General features: G+C 37.9%; 1 protein-coding gene across 49 annotated transcripts in view; it reads left to right on the top strand.

The window, feature by feature from the left end:
* Positions 1 to 13727, top strand: part of RIMS1 (regulating synaptic membrane exocytosis 1) — a 316584-nt gene that overhangs the window by 105506 nt on the left and 197351 nt on the right. The gene's annotated exons all lie outside the window — the stretch shown is intronic.

The following is a 13727-nucleotide window of genomic DNA, read 5'->3' as shown; positions in this document are numbered from 1 at the left end:
AAGCACTCTGGAACTAATTCTGACTTGGTCACTTGAAAATTTTCAGTGCTTTGTCTAGGGACTCTGTTCCACGGGAGTATCAGATTTGTACCTGGAGCCTTCTGTGGGACTGAACCAAATTTTCTGAAGGTCTGAGCTTATGGCATATGATGGCTCAGTCTCCTGTGGTGGTCCAAAATGATCAGGGAGCCTGAATCTCTGTGACTGCACACTGCTTAGTAGGCTGTTGTGAGAACCACTACAGAACAGCAGAAAAATACTAATCAAGGAAAGCCTTTGGAGAAATGTCTCTCTGCCAAATTTATGGGTACTTCAGAGTAGCAGGCAGAATCATAAAACAGGTTAGTAGACTTTGTGCAGTGTTTCCCAAGGGACACTCACTCCTGTTATTTAAGACATTATTGGTTTAAAATGAGCCTTAGGGGTTTTCTGCTAGGACTTAAATGGTAAATAAGTTGGCAGAAGCTTTTCTTCTCTTAAAATCATGCCTATGATGAGTATGACTCCTCAGGAGAGAACTGCAGTGGGTCTGCTGGATGTGATGAATGAGCACGTGGTTACTGAAGCATCCCTCTTGATGTCCTTCTGCTATGTTGTCCAAATGGCATTTTTCCAATATGCATTATTATAGGAATAAAATCCATATTTTGAAATGTTGGCAGTACTGAACTGTGTGGACTAAATTTTTTTATGGGAATGTCTTTCCATAAGAGTTTGGGCATAAATAGTAGGCTCAATCAATCAATCAAAATGCTGATAGATACAGGAAGGAAATGAGAAGAAAACCTGAAATTGGATGTCATGTTTTTCTGTAGGCCTTGCTGTGGAAATTTAGATCAAAGAAAAAATAGTTTACAGTAATTTTGGATTTATACTTTCTACTCAACAACAACTTCATCAGGTGAGACAGTTTGGCAGAAAAATTTTTTGATAACACTGATTTATTTCTTAGCTTGTACAATCTCAGTGAGCATCAAGAAGCAGGGATGCTCATCACAAAAGAGGCTCCAGTTTTCTACTGAGAATAATTTCAAACTCAAGACAATTTTCTTAAAACAGTTATGAGCCGTGATATTCCAGACAAAAAGTAGGCAATAAAAATGTAGAGAGAAACGCTATTGGTATTCTTTCACAAATAGTATTCTTGAGAACATCTAACTTCAATAGAGAGTACATTAAAAGAAGAAATTAAAATAAATCATAAATATGAAGAGCCTTGACATTTTTAATTTTACCATGTTCTATGCTTAAAGAATAAAAGAAACCAGTTAATGTTCCCCTTTTCTAATTTTCTAATTCACTAAGATGCCATATGCTTTTCATTTGTGTTTAGTTTGGCATCCAGAAGAATGAAGAGAATTAAATAATGCTGGAGACAAGCTTAATCATTATCTTGTGTTCAAGCACTTTGATGGTATATTTAAAATAGATGTGTGAGCCTTTTTTGTTCCTTGTAATATGGAAATTATAAAGGAAGGTGAACAGGATGATAAATTAGAGATGCTCTCAGCAAGGCTGTTAAATTATTTTTAGGTAGAAGACATACTGTACACACTGAGCCTCAGCTGAATATAATTAATTTGAAACGTTATCACTGTTGTGCTTGCAGTCCTATTGTAATTTTTTTTCAGTTCTGCATCTTGCTGGCTCCTATCACACCCCTCACTGTGAGATCTTTTCCTGTTTTGCACGTGTCCTGTTTGTTACCACCATATGGTAGTTAGAATTTCAGTAGCTTTGCTCTGTTTACAGACCACTGTGCTTTGTCATATTTTTGCTGCTCACCCTGTATTGCCATCTGATACCTATCATCTGTTTAACACATTGGGTGCCAAAAAATACTCAGATTTCTCTCCTTTTTTTTCAAATGCATGTATGAGAAAGGCTGTTTCAGAATACTGTTTTGATAAGCATTGCTCCAAAGTAATTTCCTGTTATGTTGAACCAGGACCCCTACCTCTCAACTTTCCAAACTTTTTACCAGGTGCCAGCTGACTGAAGGGATATATTCCAGCAATGAGAATTTTTTTTTTTTTTTTACCTTGTGTGCATTGTACTGTTTGTAGCAGATGATCGGGTGTTTAAACATCTTTTCCCACTGTGTGACGGTAGCAAAACCAATATTGTCAGAGTGTAGCAGGGTCTATTCTTAGTCTGGTTGCTAATTGCAATTTAGATAGGATTGCATTAAGGAACTGTTTTTTAAATTGGTTCAGTTGGATAAATGGCTTCTCTTTCACTTTCTTTCTCATGTGTTGCTTCATTAATATGTCTGGTGGTTAATAGTTCTGTATTCAGAACAAGAGAGCTAAATACTGGGACCTGTGTGTGTGATTTTGTGCAGGTGCAAATTTGCCTCTCTTTTAAAAACTTTCCCTTAAGACTTTCATTAACCTTTTTTCCTCATTCTCTAATCCTTAAATTGGGCTTTTCCATTGTAGCACCCTGTCTTGGTTTAAAAGACAGGTGTCTGCTGAGGAAGGCAGGAGTCTCCCTTGGAATGGCAGATGCAACCCCCCTTTCCTCCGAGATATTATAATTTTGAAATCAGGGGGCTTTCAGGCAAAGATGTGGGAAATAGGAATAACAGTTCTTTACTAATATATATATATAAAGGCAGGAAAAAAAGAGAACAAAACTGATTTAAACAGACAAGAGTCAGATATGACCTGACCCTGTTAGTCTGGGTAGCAGCAGCAGTCCGATAAGGTGGTGGCTGCAGTCCTCCTGAAGCGAACAGATGTGGTTCTGTTGAAGCAGTGATCCTGTGTAGAAAGATCTGGTCTTCCTCAGAAGGTCCAGTGATAGGTATGTAGCTCTTGTCCTCTGGAAAATCCGCTGGGAAAAGGCTCCCTGTGGTCTTCAAAAATCACAGTTTATATCCAGGATGGGATGCTTGGTTTCTCCCTCTGGGTGGAGCATCTCACAACGGAATGATGATTCATGAGATAAGGCACTGATGGGCCATTAACAGGACATAGTCTTGAGGGAGGAGGCAGGGAGCACTGCCCACCTGGTTTTAACAGCTCATGAAGATGGTGATAGAATACATGCTTGTGGGCACATCTTACATTGTAACCTAGGACACACCCTGCCTCCCCACCCCTCATCCTCTTCCCCCTGCCCTGCTCCTTTCTTGATTTTTATGTACTTTGTTTTATGTGACTTCCAATTATTCTCCATGTTATGGCTGGTTGGTTGCAATATGATGACCATCCTTAGAAAAAAAAACATGCCTGCAGTAATATATTATGTGATTCAATAAATTAATTCAATAAATTGAAGACAACACTATTTAATTCTCTTTCGCGTCAGTCTTAAAACAGATTAGGTTTTGTCTGTTCACAAAAATTTGATTGTGGTGAAGTTTACCTTAAATAAATGATATTTGTATTCCATAATAAAATGAAACTGATGTTTTTGAAGAGAAAATAAATCAAATTATTCTCTACTCATATACTTACTGTATTTTAAGGGACATTTGCTGGCAGAGCCACCTCACAAAATAGTATTTTACTGCAGAAATTTCCCATGGAGCTCGGAGACTCCTACTTAAAGGATCACTCTGTGGCATTAAAGCATTGTTATGCCACCGCAAGCTGACATAGGTCAGCTCATTCAGGAGACAAGCTCTGTGTGTCTGTTATACAACATGGGGAAGAGAGTGTGGTGATGGATTAGACTCAGTAATATTTAAGTGGTCAGTAATACTGGTGATCAGCAATATTTAACTAAATGAGGTAAATTAAGACATCACTTAGTCAGTTGACGAGAAAAACTTTTTTAAGGAACTTTCCAGCAGTCTTTTTAGAAGTTTTTATAAGAGAAGCTTGTATCTAACATACTTAAGGGCTTCTTATTTTAAGTAAGCAACCATGTATGAAAATTACTTGTAAGTGCAGTAATGTAGAAGGATATGCCCTGTAATGTTGCAAATGGTACTGGCATGGCTGGGTGTCTCTGGGATCTTTGTTTTCTGCCATACACCTGCACTAAAACAGTTCTTGTGTTATGATATATAAAGAAAACACGGAGAATGAAAACATTTCACTGAAAGAACAAAGGCAAACTAACCTTAATTAATTGCCTTTAATATTTTTATCAGTCTTTGTGTCAGAGTAAGCCCTGATTTACTCATCTAAGTAAGTGTTGCATAAAACTTATTTATTTATTTTAAAAAATTAAAATTTATTTGGTGAATAGATGTTTGTCTCTGAAATAGCTGGGAAGAGAGGAGTCTTGATCTTACTTCCCAGTTTAGTAGGGGTTAAATTTTAAGAGTGTTGTGAATTGAAGAGATGGTGGAAGATGGTCTCCTTGTGGTTTGATAATGTGGGTAGACAGGAGAAAATTTCGCAGGCCTCTTTTTGCAGTGGATCTTATGGAGACTATTAAGCTGACAAGTTTTTGAGAACTGAAATTCAGTTTTAAAGCAATCTCTGTAGAAAATCAAATTCAGTCTTAAAACGATCTTTGTAGCAAATCATGTTATTTCGATTTTGAGTAAGAAAAGCCTTTTTTGTAAGAGACACATATTCCTGATAAAGTCACATACAAGCAGTATTTGCATGTTGTACTATGCTAGAACTTTGTATCTTAAAATGCCCGGGTTTGACAGTACTGTTGCAACAGATGCTCAAGCTCACACTTCTGCTGCAGTCAAACCCTCTTCCTCAGCTTCTGATTCTGCTACTGTGGTTTGGTTTTTTTTGGTTTTTTTTTTTTTTCATCCATAGGCATTAATGCAACTGTGTGGGGTCAGATTTTATTTCTTTTGGTTGTGTCTAACCCCATTGAGTTTCCTGGACTGGTTGACTGTGTGGTTGCATGGGTGTTGCTGTCCCTCAGTCATTATGGCTGGTTTTTCTGCAACAGGTATTGCATGAATAATGGCAAATAAAATAATATAGCCATTTACCTATGCAGTTTTGTTGCATGAGTAGTTTCAGAAATCTTTAAAAAGCTGAATAGACTTACAGGTCCTGTGTTTATTAGGTAGAAAATGCTTGGCCTGAATGTGTGTTTCAATGCTGCGGTAAGCCTGGGACTGTAACATAGTGACATTTCTGTAACTTTTTAAGTGTTTGTGTTTGGTAAAGTTCAGGCTGCCAACAGCTCTGTGTGTATGAACTCATGAAACTTTTTGAACTCTCTCACTTGGAATTGGTGACAACTCTTCAGAGCAAACCAGCTGCTCTCCTGCTGCACTGTCTGTGTTAGGAGAGCTGAGTGGTAAAGAAATTAAACAGGAAAATGCAGCAGAACTGTGATGGTTACATGGGGTGACTGATACTGCTGAGGTTGCCCACAGAGGTGAGAGGTGTGTAAGAATGGCCATACTGGTAAAAACCAAAGGAAGAGGCATTGACACATTTTGGGGCGTTGTCACCACCTTTCTACTGGTTCCAGTCAAACTGTCACTTTGTCAATTGAGTTTGAGCAGAAGGCACTGATTCCTTCGGTACTAAATATATCTCAACATGTAAATGCTTTTTAATACAAGACATGCACAGTTTCTTTCTGAATTCCTCAGCTATGCCTTTTTGGTACTATTATGTGTTGTTTGCTTCGTTCTCTGATTTCTCATTTTTACCTCAGAAAGGATATCGGTCATTTGGGAGGAACTGTGGGAAGCTGGAATGTAAATTCCTTATTGTAGATATTGCACATTTTTGACTCACAGTTCTTCAGTTGTGTAAGGAAGAAGTCTGCTTGTGGGCTGTAGTTATTTAAAAAAACCCCAACAAATAGAAGTATATGAAAATAAAGTTTTCCAATAATCTACATTAGGAAATCTCTCAGGAAAATGAAAAATTCTATTTTATACAAGTTATTTAATGAGCTCGTTTATATGCTTGCAGAAAACCTGCCCTAAGTAAAATGTTAACTTTAAAACGACGGTTCCTGCTGGTGAAAAGGCACCAGATAAGAGCCCTGGGAATAAAGCTGCAGCCCACACCACTTTGCTGGTGTGTCTCTGCTCTGATGTGATGAGCAAGGTGTGGGACTTTTTGCATCAGCCTGTACAGGGTTGTGAGGATGCTGCCAGGTAGTATGTGCTTGATAATAGATTATAGGAAGGAATTGGAATTAAGGTAAGTTGTATAGAAGGCAAAAGTATCTGCTACATGGAACAACTTTCCCGTGGTACTTAGCCAAGTCTAAGTTCCTGTGTGAAGTCTGTAAGTGAAACCTTTGTCTTGGTCAAGTCTGAATTTTGTCATGGTTCTCATAATAAAATGTTTCATGGTTTTACTGCTCCTGGACTGGTGTCACAGACCTATAGGAAAATACTAACAGCATTAAAGATGCGTTGGACATGGGGAAAGCTGTAAGTATATTGCCTGAGGGCTGGAAAGCAAAAAGTAAATTACCGGAATCGTAACATGATTCAAAGAAATTTTAAAAAATAACTTCATGAATTTCAGAATCATGTTGGGAGATTGATGTTACCGTATTGCCTGGAAGCATTTATCATGGACTATAACCCTTCTGAGTTGGGGTTTTCACATGTGTAGAAAAAAAGGCAGTATTTGCCACAGGGGCAGCCTGCGCTGTAAGTATTAGGTAAATAATAGAATAATAAGAACAGACAGGAGAGTCTGTATTGCCTGGCCTGTTAAGTAAAAGTTTTAACATACTTTTGACATATCTAATTTTTGTCCAGGTCTTTGCAGGCATCAAGGAGAAGGAGAGTTTTAAGGAGGATAATGTGATGATGGTGTTGTTGCTAATACTCCCATGTTAGAGGCAACAAAGAGAAGTCCTCAAAGACCAGATTGGATGGGACTTTTAGCAACCTGTTCTAGTGAAAGGTGTCCCTGTCCATGGCCAGGGGCTTGGAACTAGGTGATCTTTAACATCCCTTCCAACCCAAACCATTCTGTGATTCTTGCTTGAAAGTTTCGCTTGAGCAGAAGCATCTCAGTACTGAATGAGAAATCATAGGCAAGATGGAAATAGGCTGTCAAAGTCTTTGAAGGTGAAGATAAGCCATTTATGTTTTATGCAGTAGAAAAGCAGATTCATCGGAAGAATACAAAGGGAGAGGTAAAATAAATTAAATTGTATTTGTTGCAGAACTGTGATTTAGACTATCAGACTGACAGGCTTGCAATGGCAGAAAAAGGGATTGAGGGATGAGCTGGTGATAGCTGAATGTTTAAGCTAAACAGATGAAATTAGCTAAACTTTAGTGGGTTTCTTTTGTTTGTTTGTTTGTTTGTTTTGGGTTGTGGGCAGTTTTTTGGGTGTGTCCTTTTTTATTTGGTTGGTTTTGGTTTGGTTTGGTTTTAATTTGCAAAATTAGTCCCCACAACAAGCAGTTTAGGTGAAGGTCTAAGTAGGTCTGAGTCCAGTGTGTAGCACAGTGGTTATTGGTCCTGAGTGGAAAACAGAATGGAGAGGGTGGTAAGTTGTGCTTGAGGTACAAGGAAATTTCTATTTCAGTTTATGAAGTTTGGTGTACGGGTCACCCTTGACAGGAGTCGGTATCTATGCCAAACACTTCAGTTTGGAGAGAAGGAGACAAATGTGAGGTAGAGAGACAGACTTGTGAGTTACAAGCATGGTGAGGTTTGTGTTTGCAGCAATAAAACAGGGAGGAAGAAGAGATCCTGGCATGTGGAGAAGAAAGGGCTGATGCTCTGCAGGATTCCGGTGATTGCTGGTGAGGTGAAAAATGTTATGGGTGGCAGGTGAACACCAAGTTGAGAGAAAATGGAGTAGATCCATAGTTGTGTGTTGAGTGAACAGGGGAGAATGAAGAAAGCTTCAGGCCAGGTAAAATCTGACATTTTGAGGAATATTTACTGCTTTTATTATAGGATATAGAACATGCTATAATATATGTTGTCTATAATAATTATTTTGATATATTTATTAAAAAATGTGTAGGAACAAGAGACAAGACCTACAGGAAGTGAGATTAGGGAAAGGTCAAGTGGGCGGTGAGTAAAGTTGCAGAAAAGTGACAAGTTGGACAGTAGGAAATAGCAAAGGGACTAGAAGCAGTCAGTTTGTGCAGGAGAAAATACGGATATGGAAGCTGCTAACTCTGCCATTTGAAGTGCTTTGATTAATGCTTGTATTTCTTTTATAGAAACATAGCCTTTTTTTACCTCCAAAGATTAGTTGATTAATCATATTGCTACCTTTTTCGCAGCTTATGGAAACCATGTCTTGCTTATCTTTGGTTCTTAAAATAGCGGTTCACACTGAATAAAAAAATGCAGTAATAGCATTAATGTAGAAATATTAACATCCAAATTCACTCAGAAGTCCAATATTTTGCAATATGAGTACATCCAGCAGTTATTTCATCTTTACAAAATAACCAAACCAAGTATTGCCCATGCTAAAAAAGCAGCACACCCCCAAACATTCAAAAATATCCTGGACTTCAAATAGGCTAACGCAGTAACAGTGCTACATCAAGAACTTGGGAGCTTGAAGAGTTAGATATGTTGCTTACTGTTCAACCTTAATTTGTTCTGCCTGTACAGAGGGTATGAATCTTAATAATGGATTTATATGTCATGTGATGATTAATGAAGTAACCAGAAAATATATCTAGACTTCTCCACTCAACTTCAGCTGTTCTTCTAGTCAACGCATGCTAGATTCCCCATAAACTCCTCATTTCCCTTTACTCAGACAAAACTATCCACAGCAACTTGCTAAAATTGCCTGTCTCCACTTCGTTGTTTGAAGTGTGTGTTCCCAAAACCCAGGACAAGTTGACAGCTTGTCCCAGCTGCGGTGCTGGTGGGGCTGAGGCCAAAGCCAGGTGCTGCGCTGCTCCCTCTGGAAGCACCTCCTTGAGATGGGTGCCTGCAGTGCTGGCAGACCAGCAAGGCATCCGGTGGTGCTGAGGTACTTCCAGCTTTACGGAGCAGCTGAACAACGTTTTTCAGGTCACAGCTCCAACGTAGCTGCTTAAGGATTGCCAACAGGTTTTTAGCTCTAGCTGTTGCCTTCATGGGCATATGAAATATTGCCGTTTGCATTTTTAATTATTTATTTATCATAAAATAAGAACGCTAAGAACAGATCTTGGTAAAACGCCTGCTTATCTTAGGGAAAAGCTTGTCTGAGCTCTGTGTGATGACGTATTTGTGTGGCGTGGGTGAACAGGACAAAATACTGCATTTTACTTTTTTCGTACATGCAGTAGCTGCTGGTGGATGGTTACTTAAGGCTATGTCACTTAGAAGGCGGCACTTTTTCTACTAACATGAACTCATGGCAGGGCATAATATTTTTGTAACATTACATCAGGTGTTTAATTTCAAGACTGAACCATTTGAGTTGAACTGGAGAGTGAAAATGCGATCTGCATTGCCATCTACTGGATTTCTAAGGAAGTACAAAACGTGATTTGGTACTACATTTAAAGTCATTTAAAATGTAGCCGTGCACGAAAGAGACACAAATCTTTATCAAATTTTTATAAAATCTGTGCAGACAGACCATAAATATGCAGATGCACTATTTTGAAGCTTTCTACTCTTCATCATATATGTGCAAATATTTTAGATAGGTATTTAAAACAGCAAAATAGAATTTAAAACATATTAATTTAAAACAGCAAAAGAAGCAATAATATAGTCTGTTAAAAAATTGCAGTCTTGGATTATAATTCCAATAATTAAAATAATAAGAAATTCAATAATAAGGATATAAGTATACATCTTGGTCCAGCTCCAAAGAACCCAGCAACATAAATGATAATTTCTCTGTGGCTTGATGTAACACTTCTTGATCAGTCAATGTTATAAATGACCTCGATGTTCATTTTTTGTCCTCCTAATGATATCAGTGAGCTGTCTGAAAGATTTAAGTTGTGAAAGGTATTTATCACAAGTGTTCTCCAAGGCTTACCGTTTTTGCTAAGTATATGAAGATGTGAGTAAAGGTTTGAAGAATTGCCTATCAGTAATTTTTTAACTAGTTTACACTGTCAAAGTAAAATACTGAATATTCAAATGAAAATATGGTACATGTATAACACAGCTGAAGCAGGGTTTTTGTGAAATGCCTTTGAAAAAGAAAGGGAGGAGGAAGCCATCATGTTTTCTTGGAGAAAAAAACACTAGCAACCTAAACATATGTTGAGTTATAAGTATATTGTAGAAGTGAATGGGTTAAGTCTTTCACTGCAGACATGCAAACGGTGTCTTGGTTTTTGTGCACTATGGGTGGTGATGCTGACCTCTCGCACGTGCAGTAAAGTCCCGAGGCTGATGTGTCTCTCCAAGCAGCTCAGTCTCTTCCAGTATTTTAGCAACAGAAGAGGGTGGTTTAGTCATAGGAGATGTGATGTGCCCAAAGATTCTCCGATAGTGGGATCTTTTTTGATCATGCATATGTGCCACGGGTGTGAGTGTGAAATAGCAGCACCGTCCCCAGCCGCGTCAGCTCGTGTGGATGCAGCTCATTCCTTAAGAGTGGTGGGAGGTCTGCACAGGAAGTGAAGTACTGCCATAATGTCTCAGGGTAAGGTAGTCCTTCAAGTGCCATTCACCTCAGTAGCAGAACCAGATAAATGTTCGGGTGCATGATGAAAAATCATGTAGATATATGCATATATTCCTCTTACATAGTAGTCTGGTTGCTCTTTCTGTCAGAGGGGATTGAATTGGTATCTGCCTCAAGGGTCTGCCAAGCCATTATCATATCATATGCTGTTATTAATCTTTAGCCTAACCTTGTCTACATTAAGGAATATTTAACAGATTTAAATTTTCCTTGCATCTGATGAGAATGTGCTCAATAGCCTGGAAGTTAAGGAGCAAATCAAAACCAACCATCTGTATTTTAGTTCTTGTTTAATACTTAATATACTTTGATATACAGCAAAACTATTGAGAGGGATTGCTGCCGCCATTATAGAATAGCCAGAGATACAGAGATCCAGCTTTTTCCTCAAAAAGGTAGGAAAGGTGGTTAAAAAAAGAGCTAATTGAACCAGACCTGCTGTGAGCTGGGTAAGATTCTTTCTGCTCTGTGAAATGTAGTCATTTTCTCCAATTCCATTCTTGCTGTAGATAAAATGTCAGAGTTTCCCCAGCAGTACCATGTATGATATGCAAGATAAAGGTTTCAAACCCCTCATAGTAAAATATGTCTTACATGGATGCAGAAATTAGCAAATCTATAAAAAGTGATACTTATTTATAAAGAACTTCAATCTCATCTCACTTAAGTTTTGCCCAGTTGGTAGCATGTTCATCTATCCCTTGGTGCACACAGAAAGACAAACCATAATTGTATTAATACTCTTCATAAGCTTCATATGAGATAGAAAAAATTCTAATGTAGACAGTCTAATTGGAAAAGAACAGGAAGAGGGGCAGTGCTTGCTGTTATCTTCCCTTTCCACGTTAGTGAACAGCCAGGGCTTTTGGTTTTACTTTAGTGGAGGAGAACTGAATTTAGTTTCCATGGTTTCATTTTTTAATAGAATATTTGATGTAATAAGAAATTTACCTACAGACCTCTCCATTATTTAATTGCATTCTTTAAGCTGGTTATTATAAAAATTTCTGAATGTCTTCAGTTGTTTTTATGAATCATAAGTGAGCAGCTGTGTAAGATAAGTTAATTCATATGTGTAATCCAGTTATATGGCCAAAAGTATTAAGTTTCTCCAGTATTTTGTCTAATTCTTTGACCTACTTTTCTCATCTTACTCAATACTGCAAAGGTTTTTTAAGCAGGTTAGTAAAAAAAACCCCAAAAACAAAACCCCTTGCTGCTCCTGCCAAGCTTTTAATTAGCATAAAGCATTAAATATAATGCATCATGTTTGTAGTTAGGGAGAATAAATTACTTGGCTGCTTAGCTTTTGCTGTTGCTGCATTCTCACCAGAATGCCCCCATGTGAAGTTACTGGTTTTAGTGTGAGAGCTGGTTGATTTATGTATTTACAAGCAATAATATTCCTGTCCAACTGAATTATGTGTATTTTACCACAATTCCTGTGAGTTAAGTTGAATTGTCATTTTTAAGGCTTGAATATCATGTTAAAGTAAAAATATCCACTTCACCAAAACAGCATACAAAGAACACTGATTACTTACACCTTAAAAGTCCTGACAAGTTCACCACACACACACACACAAAAGCCCACAGAAACATGGAATTGTGTCACTAAAAAGACACTGGTTAAATGGTGTGAGTCTCAGTGCTAATTAAGGAAGTAGGTAGCTCAAACCAGGGAGCAGAGATAAAGGATATCACCAAGACCTCTACAGAGAACACACCTACTGTTTCCATTTAATAAACTCAAGATTCTGTTTCTGTTCATGATCTGTGTAGCTGCTTATGATTTTTTAAATGTTATCCATGGAGATGTAGATTTGAAGCAACATCTGGGAAAGCCTGGGTTCTACATAGCATGGTGCAAGTTGTGCCCTGCTGGACTCTCCTCCTTAGGCTGTCTGAGGTCTTTGCCCAAGCTCATGACAATAAAGGTCAGGAATTGCGGTGCTGTCCTGCTGCACCTACAGAAGTGTTTCTTTCTTGTATGATTTGATGACTAATAAGATAGTTAACAGCAAAATACAATCCTTTTAAGTTAAGCTTCAGGGTGGAGTAAATGAAGCTTCACGGCAGCTGAGCTTGGTGCTGCTTTAAATAGGATGGTCCAGCTCTTTACTGGTCTCTTTAATTTCTGGCTTTGGGAGCTCATGTCCTACATTCCTCCCAGGTGTCCAGAAGCAAAATGATGGGAAAATATTTTGTTTTTTTCATTTTTGGAGAATCAGTTTTCTATTGATTCAAGTTCAGGTTCATGGGTTAGGCCACTGAGAGGGATCTGGTGAATGTTGAAATTGGTGCCTAAGAAGCAGTTTCAGTATGCAGCCGGGATGAGGAGAGTATCTGGATTGCCCCTTTTGGAAATGCCCAGAACTTTGGATAGTTTCCCTCTGAAATTTTGTCTTTGCCAAGAAAGTTTCATAGAAACAAACAGGAGAACATTTTTTTCCTCAGGGAAAATATAATAATGATAAGAAAGATTTTATCACTAAGCATTTATTATTATTATTATTATTATTACTATTATTATTATTATCATTATCATTATTATTCCTCCTGAGTTATAGAAGGGGGAGTGAAAGCCAGTGGGCTGTGTTCTCTTCCCTGAGCTATGATTAGGAGGTGGATCTGTTGTGTAGCAGCTTGCTTAGCCAATTGGTGGGCATAAGGTCAGTGTGTTTGTTATTTGGGGCAGCTGGAAGAGAAGTGCTGCTTCTTTGAACACCAGTCTTCATCATAGGAACCCCTGTACTTGCTAATGCTTCTATCTACTCCTACAGCTAAACTGGAAGAAATATCTGTAATGAGGGATAGCAAACCTTAAGTTGTTTAAGTTCATACTTAACAAGAGAAAACACAACAGATTGTAAATATAGAGGTTTGAAATAAAGAGATGTTCTCATATTCTTGTAAGGTCAGTGTGACTGTAGACCACGTTTTCAAATATTTGTTGTATGTGTTAGTAATCTAGCTTTTCAAAGCACTGAAGGTGAGGATTGATTTACATATTTTGATTACACCTGATGTATAAATTGTTGGTTAAAAAGATGCAAATTTGATCACACAATTATTTTTTTTATTCAGTACATGATAGACAATTTTGTTTAACATATGCATTTGGATCAATTTCTGGTCAAGTGAAATGATTTACTTGTAACCTTTGAAGTAAACCTTCAAGAATAAAG

This window comes from Corvus cornix, chromosome 3, assembly GCF_000738735.6.
Source record: "Corvus cornix cornix isolate S_Up_H32 chromosome 3, ASM73873v5, whole genome shotgun sequence".
Classification (NCBI taxonomy): domain Eukaryota; kingdom Metazoa; phylum Chordata; class Aves; order Passeriformes; family Corvidae; genus Corvus; species Corvus cornix.
This window is presented reverse-complemented; position numbering and strand designations above follow the sequence as displayed.